This window comes from Megascapheus bottae, chromosome 5, assembly GCF_031878675.1.
Source record: "Megascapheus bottae isolate mThoBot1 chromosome 5, mThoBot2.hap1, whole genome shotgun sequence".
NCBI lineage: Eukaryota > Metazoa > Chordata > Mammalia > Rodentia > Geomyidae > Megascapheus > Megascapheus bottae.
The window spans coordinates 25,400,006-25,408,768 of record NC_143513.1 but is presented as its reverse complement, the minus strand read 5'-3'; positions in this window follow the sequence as shown (position 1 = coordinate 25,408,768).

Below are 8,763 nucleotides of genomic sequence, written 5' to 3'. Positions count from 1 at the left end.
GGATAAAATACATTTAGCCTCCACTGCCCTCTGTGACATACATATGTATGCATTGCTGTGGAGTGTTGTTTTAATGGGTCCATTCTGTGTACAGCAAGGTTCCTTCTGTCAACTCCTTTCTGTATTTATACCTCACATTCAATAGGTGGACTGAATGTAACATCCACAGCTATTGCCTTGTTGACATTTGGGCCACATTTGTTCATTGCCTGTACGATGTTAGTCAAAGTTTATTTTATGCCATTTTTTTCTTGATGTGATAAATTTCCCAAAGTGTATGTGTTCAGGCAGAGCTAGATGAATTTATCAGTGTCATCTGCAGTGTACACTAGTGCTTTTCTCTATTGAAGTCCACAGACACATCCACAAATAATACCGACCCCTGTAATGGCACATTTCAAAGTCACTAGACCATTGTCACAAGAAAACCAAGTCTGGGGATTTCATTCCTCTACATGTATGTCTGTCTTAGATAAATGGTTAGAGCTTGCTCTGTTGTCTATAGTATGGAAAAGAAAGGATAAAACCAATAAAATTACTAAAACAAAATTTCATCAATTAGGAAATGCTTTTGTTGCTATTAAGGGAAATAAGATAAAAAATTTGCTTCTAAGCCAAACACACCTGTAATGCTCAGGGGGATGAGATCTTAGGATCGCAGTGCAAAGACAGCCCGGTCACTAAAGTCCATGAGATTCTTATCTCCAAATTACCACCAGAAAACCATTAGTGGTGCTGTGGCTCAAGTGGAAGGGCAATTAGCCTTGATCTGAACAATGCCCAGGCCCAGAGTTCAAGTCCTACAACTCACAAAAATTCTCTTCTAAGGAGCTAATGATGTCTACTAACAGCACCAGTTATAAATAGATGCCTAACTTCTAGGCTGCCCTGAGCTCAGTCAGGAAATCAAAAAGGGTGTATACCATATTAGGAGACCTGCAAAAATAGAGTGACCCGGTAAGAGATAAAGGAAGTGACAGTACTCAAGAAACTGATTGTAGTTTTTTTTCTTTTTGACATATAAAGTTTTACTTAGTTCTCGGAACAGAAGTTTAATGTACACATTGTTGTTAGTTTATGCCTAAAACTGTTTTTAGGCCGTCCTATACTTCATTCCTAAATAGTAAAGAACTGGTAGCACTGATAATTGTGAAGTCAACCACCAGCTGCAATACAGAACATAAATGAGAGGGGAATAAAATGTGTCTTGACCAGATTTCCATTTAATAGTTTTTCATTGAAGAATGGAAGGGATAAGAGAGACAGAATCTAAGAAAGACATGTGGGATGTCCCTCAGCCAAGGTGGACAAAAAAAATAAGAATAAGTATCAGGGAAATGATCTAAAATACACAGAAGAAAATTAGAGAGAAGAGTATATTGTGCTAAGGTGTTATGCAGAGGACACAAGCATTGTTTTCTTATGTTCTTTGTTTGCTTTTGTTTTTTTGCTAAACCTAGGGCTCTAATTCATGGCTTGGCCACTGTCCTTGAGCTTTCTCAAAGCTAGCACCCTACCACCTGGGCCATAACACTACTTCTGGCTTTTTCTATGTATGTGATATCAAAGACTGAAACCCAGCATTTTGTGCATGCTTGGCAAGCACTCCTACCATTAGGCGACTTTCCCAACCTACAAGGAGAGCTTTATTGCCATGCTGAGTCAAACTATACAAAAGTGTCCAACCATCTTTCTACTGTCACTATGCTAGCAATGCATGCTGACTCCCAACCCATGAAAAGGAAATATGAGTACAAAGGGTGCAAAGAAAATAACGTTCAATTCACAATCTTCTGTCCATAGAACCTATTCCAAATATGGGGATTGAACATATTTTCAGATTAAGGTAATTCATCAGCAGCACATATGCATTACCAGAGTGCTGCATGGAATTGTCCTCCTTAGAGAATGACAAAAGGTGCTAACTTAGATGTACTGATGGGACCAGGATCAGAGAAATAGTCATTCTGTAGGTAGCAATAAAGCAATACCCTCCCACATCCATAGACCCACACACATTTGTTTAATGTAATTTTAAATGATGTCTTTACAACAAAACTTACAACAGTATATAGGTAACTCACATGAATAAAGACAACATATACCTACTTACATCTGTTGAGAACAAAAGTATATGAAGTAGGGACACATCAAATATCCAATTGTTACTATACTTTGCTGGCACATGTGCTCTAAGTTCAACGATAAAATATCACCAATTTTGTTTAATACAGAAAGATCAAGCTTCTTTTTGGAATTATTTTCTTGAAAAGTAACTGGGCCCGGGAGTTTGGCCTAGTGGTAGAATGCTTTCCCAGCATGCATGAAGAAACTGGTTTGATTTTATGCATGTACCACATACATAGAAGGAAAAAAGAGTAACAAGTGGTGCTGAGGCTCAAGTGGTAAAGCTTGAGCCTTGAGAAAGTCCACGGACAGTGCTCAGGCTCTGAGCTCAATCCTAGGACTGGAAAAAAAAAGAAAAGGAACTTTATTAGGATCAGTATGACAGTATATTTAATTTCCTATGGATGCCACACAAAAACAGAGTGGGAGAGAAATACATTTGTTTGCAGTTTTAGAAATGAGATGTCAAGAACAAGTTGCCTAAAAGTTTGGCTTCTTCTGAATCTCCATGCTTCAGACTGAGGATGAACTTCTAATTAATATAAAAATCCCTGTCTCTCATTCATGTGGAAAATACAGTACCATTACTGGTTTACTGCTCACACATGATAACCTTGGCAAAAAATACATACAGTGAGCCTTGCATATTTGTGAGTCCCATAAATCCAAACCACTATTGATCTTAAATTCTGAAAACATATGGCTTCTGTACTGATCATGTACAAACATAAGGGTTGTGATAATCCCCTGAAAAAATGCTGAATAGCAACTGTTTACACAGCATTTAATTTATACTAGGTGTCAGAGGTAATTCAATGTATATAGATTGATATGTGCTGGTTACATGAAATCACAATATAGTTTTATATAAGGAACATGTAGTTTATAAGCTGAAAGGGTTTCTGGGCCCAAGGGCTGTGTTCAGGTCCTAAGTTAAGGCCCCAGGCCTGGAAAAAAGAAAAAGAAAAAAAAGTGAAAGGGTTTCTGGAACCATCTCTGATTAATGACTATGCTAGAAAGAGTTGGTTAGCACTGCCTATAAAGATAGAAAGTAAGAACTATCAGTTAAGGAAAGCAGAAAAGAAGTAGCAGGTCTGGCAAAAAAAAAAAAAGATAAAGAAGAAAATATAAATCCTGACATGCAAAACTAAAATACCAGCTATAGCTCCACTCCTTACCACCCCACCCACCCCACCCTGTCCCCAGCTGCCTCCCTACTCCACCTTCTGAAGTCGTTCCTCATTCTTTTAATTGTTGGTGTGATGTACAGAGGGGTTACAGTTACAAATTCATCAGGTAGTGGGTACATTACTTCTTGAACATTGTTACCCCTTCCCAGGATTTTCTCCATCTTTCCACTCCCCGCCCCTCCCCCTCCTCTTGTTTTTCCCTTAGCTTCATTTGGAAAATCACATTGGGTGTTCTCTAAGATTAACTTTGTGGAGAAGGTAAAGAAAGAGGCAATGATCTCCCATTCTGTAGGCTTCCTAATTCATTTACTAGCTATGTCCTTTGCCATACAAAGCTCTGTAGTTAATGCAGTCCCACTTATCCAGCCTTGCACTGATTTGTTGTGTTTATTGGTCCTTACTGAGAAAGTTTCGACCTGTGCCAAGGAGGCCTAGTGTTTCTCCTATTCCTTCTTGTAAAGTTTTCAGTGTGTTAGATTTTACCTCCAGGTCTTTGATCCATTTGGAGTTAATTCTAGTGCAGGGTGACAAAGAAGGATCCAACTTTAGTTTTCTGCAGGTGCTTAACCAGTTCTGCCAGCACCACTTGTTGAAGAAGCTGTCTTTCTTCCATTCTATTTTTTGGCTCCCTTGTCAAAGATTAGGTGGCCATAGATCTGTGGTTTAATATCTGGGTCCTCAGTTCTATTCCATTGGTCTTCAGGCCTGTTCTTGTGCCATTACCAAGCTGTTTTGATTATTATAGCTCTGTAATAGAGTTTGGTATTGAAATTCCTCCTGCGCTGTTCTTTCTGCTAAGAAGTGTTTTTGCTAGACGGGGTCTTTTATTATTCCATATGAAATTTTGGATTGCCTCTTTTATTTTTTTAAAGAATGACACTGGGATATTGATGTGTCTTGCATTAAATTTGTACATAGCCCTTGGAAAAATTGTCAGTTTCACAATGCTGATTCTTCCAATTCAGGAGCATGGGAGGTTTTTCCATTTCTTCATTTCTGCTTTAATTTCCTTTTTCAGGGTTTTAAAGTTTTCATTAAAAAGGTCCTTTACATTCTTAGTTAAGATAATTCCTAGGTACTTTATTTTCTGTGAGGCTATTGCAAAAGGAGTTGCTTTCCTGATTGTTGCCTAGTAACTCTCACTGTTGGCATAGAGGAAGGCAGTTGGTGTTTGAGGGTTAATTTTATACCCTGCTACCTTTCCAAATATTTGAATCAGCTCAAGGAGCTTGGGAGTGGAGTCTATAGGGTTTTTTAAATACAGGATCATGTCATCTGCAAAGAGGGCAAGTTTCAATTCCTCTTTCCCTGTTTGGATCCCCTTTATGCTTGCTTCTTGCCTTATTGCTCTGGCTAGGAATTCTAATACTATGTTAAAGAGGAGTGGAGAGAGTGGGCATCCTTGTCTCATTTCTAATTTTAAAGGGAATGGCTTTAGCTTTTTGCCATTAAGTATAATACTAGCTGTGGGTTTGTCATACACAGACTTTATTATACTGAGGAATGCCCATGGATTCATAGTTTCTCCAGAGTTTTAGCATAAAGGGGTGCTGGATCTTGTCAAATGTCTTTTCTGCATCTATTGAGACAATCATGTGATTTTTGTCCTTGCTCCTCTTGATGTGTTGAATTTTACTAATTGATTTGCATATGTTGAACCAGCTTTGCCTTCCTGGGATGAATCCTGTTTGATCCTAGTGCATAATTTTTTTTGAAGAGTTATTGTAGATGATTGGCCAGTATTTTGTTGAGAAGTTTTGCATCAATATTCATCAAAATGGGTCTATAGTCCTCTTTCTTTGATGAATCTCTGTCTGGTTTGGGGAAGAGGGTTATACTGGCTTCATAGAATGAGTATGGCAAATAGCCTTCGTTTTCAATTTCATTGAAGAGCTTGAGGAGTATTGGTGTGAGCTCTGCTTTGAAGACCTTATAGAATTCAGCTGTGAATCCATCTGGCCCTGGGCTTTTCGTAGGTGGAAGGTCTCTTATTGCCATTTCTATTTCACTGCTTGAAATAGGCCTGTTTAGTTGGATTAGGTCTTCTTGGTTCAGTGTGGGCCAAAGACTTAAAGAGACCCTTCTCTGAAGAAGAAAAAAAAATGTCCTATAGACACACGAAGAAATGCTCAACATCTCTGGCCATAAAAGAAATGCAAATCAAAACAATGCTAAGATTCCACCTCCACTTGGAATGGCCAGGATAAAGAAATCTATTAACAACAGATGCTGGAGGGGATGTGGCCAGAGGGATCACTACTACACTGTTGGTGGGAATGCAAACTCATTCAACCACTATGGAAAGCAGTATGGCAGTTCCTCAAAAGGCTAAACATAGGGCTCCCCTATGACCCAGCAATTCCACTAGTTGGCATTTACCCAATCGTCCAGAAACAAGGACATACTAAATCCACTAGCACAATGATGTTCATTGCAGCACCATTCACCATAGCAAAGATATGGAACCAACCTAGATGTCCCTCAGTTGATGAGTGGATCAACAATATGCGGTATTTATACACAATGGAATTCTATGCTGCTGTCAGAAAGAACGACATCTTCCCATTTGTAAGGAAATGGAAAGACTTAGAAAAAAATCTTATTAAGGGAAGTAAACCAGACTCAAAGGAACATAGGCTCAATGTTTTCCCTCATGTGTCATAATCAGTAGAAACCTTGGGCTCTCCTAGCAGAGACTTACAATAGAACAAAATCTAGAGAATTAGGCCAAATAGAATGACATTAAATATAAGGACCTCCAGGATAAGGAAACAAAAGCCATATAATGAGTGATTATTGTCCTTAATATACTATGTTATCGCTCATCTCTTTTGCCATCCCTTGGTTATCTCATATTGTTACAATATTTCATCTTGTTATCTGGTATATTTTATATTTGCTTAATTGGTTATTTGAAATTAGATAGGGAAGGGGGGAAATCAAGATAAGCAGGGGGAGGGTGGGAGGGAAATGGGGACCATGTCATGAGAAAGGGTATCAATGTTTGTGAAGTTATGCACCTTCTATCTGGTGAATGTAATGTAACCCTTCTATTAATCACAATAAAATATTATTAAAAAAAAAAGAAAGAGGCAATGACCACCAAAGTCTGGAAGGCTCTTTAATGCAAGTATATGATGATTACATCATCAGAGTGGGTCCTCACTCTTGGGGGGTGGGAAGGAGCAGGTGGGTACAAGAGAATTTACATCTAATAAAGGATGACTGTTTTTAGCAACTCATTTGATATTTTTTTAATTCACAAAAGATTTTATGTAAAAGAAATATGAAGACAAAGAAAGCCTGCACAACTCCCTCTAAAGAAACTTTTTTTTGCCTAATAAAATAAAAACAACAAAAGGGTCTTGCTTTTGTTTCTTCCTTCCTTCGCATCTCCATCGATGGGTCTATTTTGTTCATATCCACAAATTATGACTAGATTAGTGCCATTCCAGATCTTCCCAGCACTGAAGACTGAGTTCTTCCTCAGAAGCTGACATTTGTATAGAGCACTGTTTGACTTGGATAAATTTTAGGTTATCAGCCTACCATAAAATACCTAGTAAGGAATCTTAAGCAAGAAAAAAAATTAAGAAAAGAAAAACATGGAAAGACAATTCACAAACAGACATCAGCTTTCTCTGTTAGCAAATGAGATGAACGAGATTCTAAGCAAACTGAACATGAGTTTTTATGTGGCCTAACAAATGCTTTGAACTGTACATAATTATTCCCTTTTATGATGCTTTATGAGTGAGGTTTCTAATATGAAATGTTCATAACACATGGCTGTGGTCACCGCAGGCTGCTGGCCTCCTGATAAATTTAGAATTATTCTGTATAAAACCTGAAAAACTTCAACTTCAAATATCCCACCTGTTATCATTAAACCAAGATAAACAATTATTTATGAAAGAGGCCAATTTATGCAAACAGATTTCTCCGAATACAAAATGACTCTCAGTGGTATTTCTTTAAAGTCCATATCACTGTAGGGGACAGAACAGTCTGCCCTCTGCCTTGAGTTTTCATTGTGCTCTTCTACAACGCTGAAGCACTGTGGAGTAGGAGTAACACTGGGCCTGATCAAGGCCTGCAGTGGAACATTCCTGGACATGACACCATGCAGCTCCAGTGCAAGCCACGTTTGCATCGCTGGCATGTTACTGCAGCCTTTCTCAGGTCTGCAAACCCACATGACAGCCAGGCTTCCCTAGCTGACATCCAGAGACTCCACAGACACATAGAACACCTGTGATATCCCTGGCTGGGGTACCTTTTAAGGTCATAAGGCTTTCAGCAACAAATTCTCCACACTGAGCCTCTCTCTTGGAGTGAAGCAGGCTGTGGCAGATAGTTAATAAAAGCTTTTCTATGCGATAACTGTAGTTTCAAAAACAAAAACAGGTCTGACTTTAAGACCTAATTCTCCCATTGCCTCTATTCATTCCCACAGGCCTCTCATTTTACCTATTTTGTTCATACCAACTTCCCAATGCAATACATTTTAACATGCAAAACTGGCTCCTAAAACAAACTGTGATGATATTCTTGGATCACACCTCCCCCGGGACTACTAAACTTTGTGCTTTTAGACTGAAACAATATTTAGAGATGCCTGTTGTGCTAAGTTTCTGCCTGTACAGAAACAATGGATCAGTACTAGAAGAGTAGATGTAACTTAAGTACATTGAAAATCTAATTCGGGTACCAGGAGGCAAGGGGAACGTTTCTACATAACAGATTTTTTGTGTGTTTTGCTTATGCCCAAACAAAACGTGCTATGTGTGCTAGGCTGCTGTGGGCCTAGAACACACAAATGGACACTCCAGTGTAACCAAATGCCTTGTCATGCCAGGCACTGCTTAGGGCTTCATCATCCTTCCTAGCTTTGTGATTCATTCTGATTCCCTGAAGCCTGCTCAATGTCATTATCAGATAGGGGAAAGAATTTAGGCAGCCATCAAAAGATGTCTCCATGATTCACTCAAACACAGGACCAAGGTTTTGTCATATCATAGGTATGATTTCAGATTTCACACCTGGCTACCCTGACCAACAAGCAGCCAGCCATCTCCCTGTTTATCCTGTCTCTTTTTCTATTTACATTTCTGTATATTTCTCTCCCTCCTCCCCTTCTTGCCCATCAGTTTTTCTCCCTCCCCACCTCTCTCACTCTGCCATATACACACATATCCAGATCCATTTGCTTACTTACTGTACTTTCATACTTTCTCCTAAAGACATGGCAAAAAAAAAAAGTCAACCTACTTATCTTTCACTATCTTTTAGCTCTTATTCATGGAACTCTCCCCTCTCGATTAATCTCATAGCTCTATTGCCAGCAGTGTTGGGAGCAAAAAGAGAAGCTCTGTCCTCCACAGTCAGAGCAAGTGCAGCTGAGATGAACATATCTTTACTCCCCTCTTTACCACCTCCTTAAAGG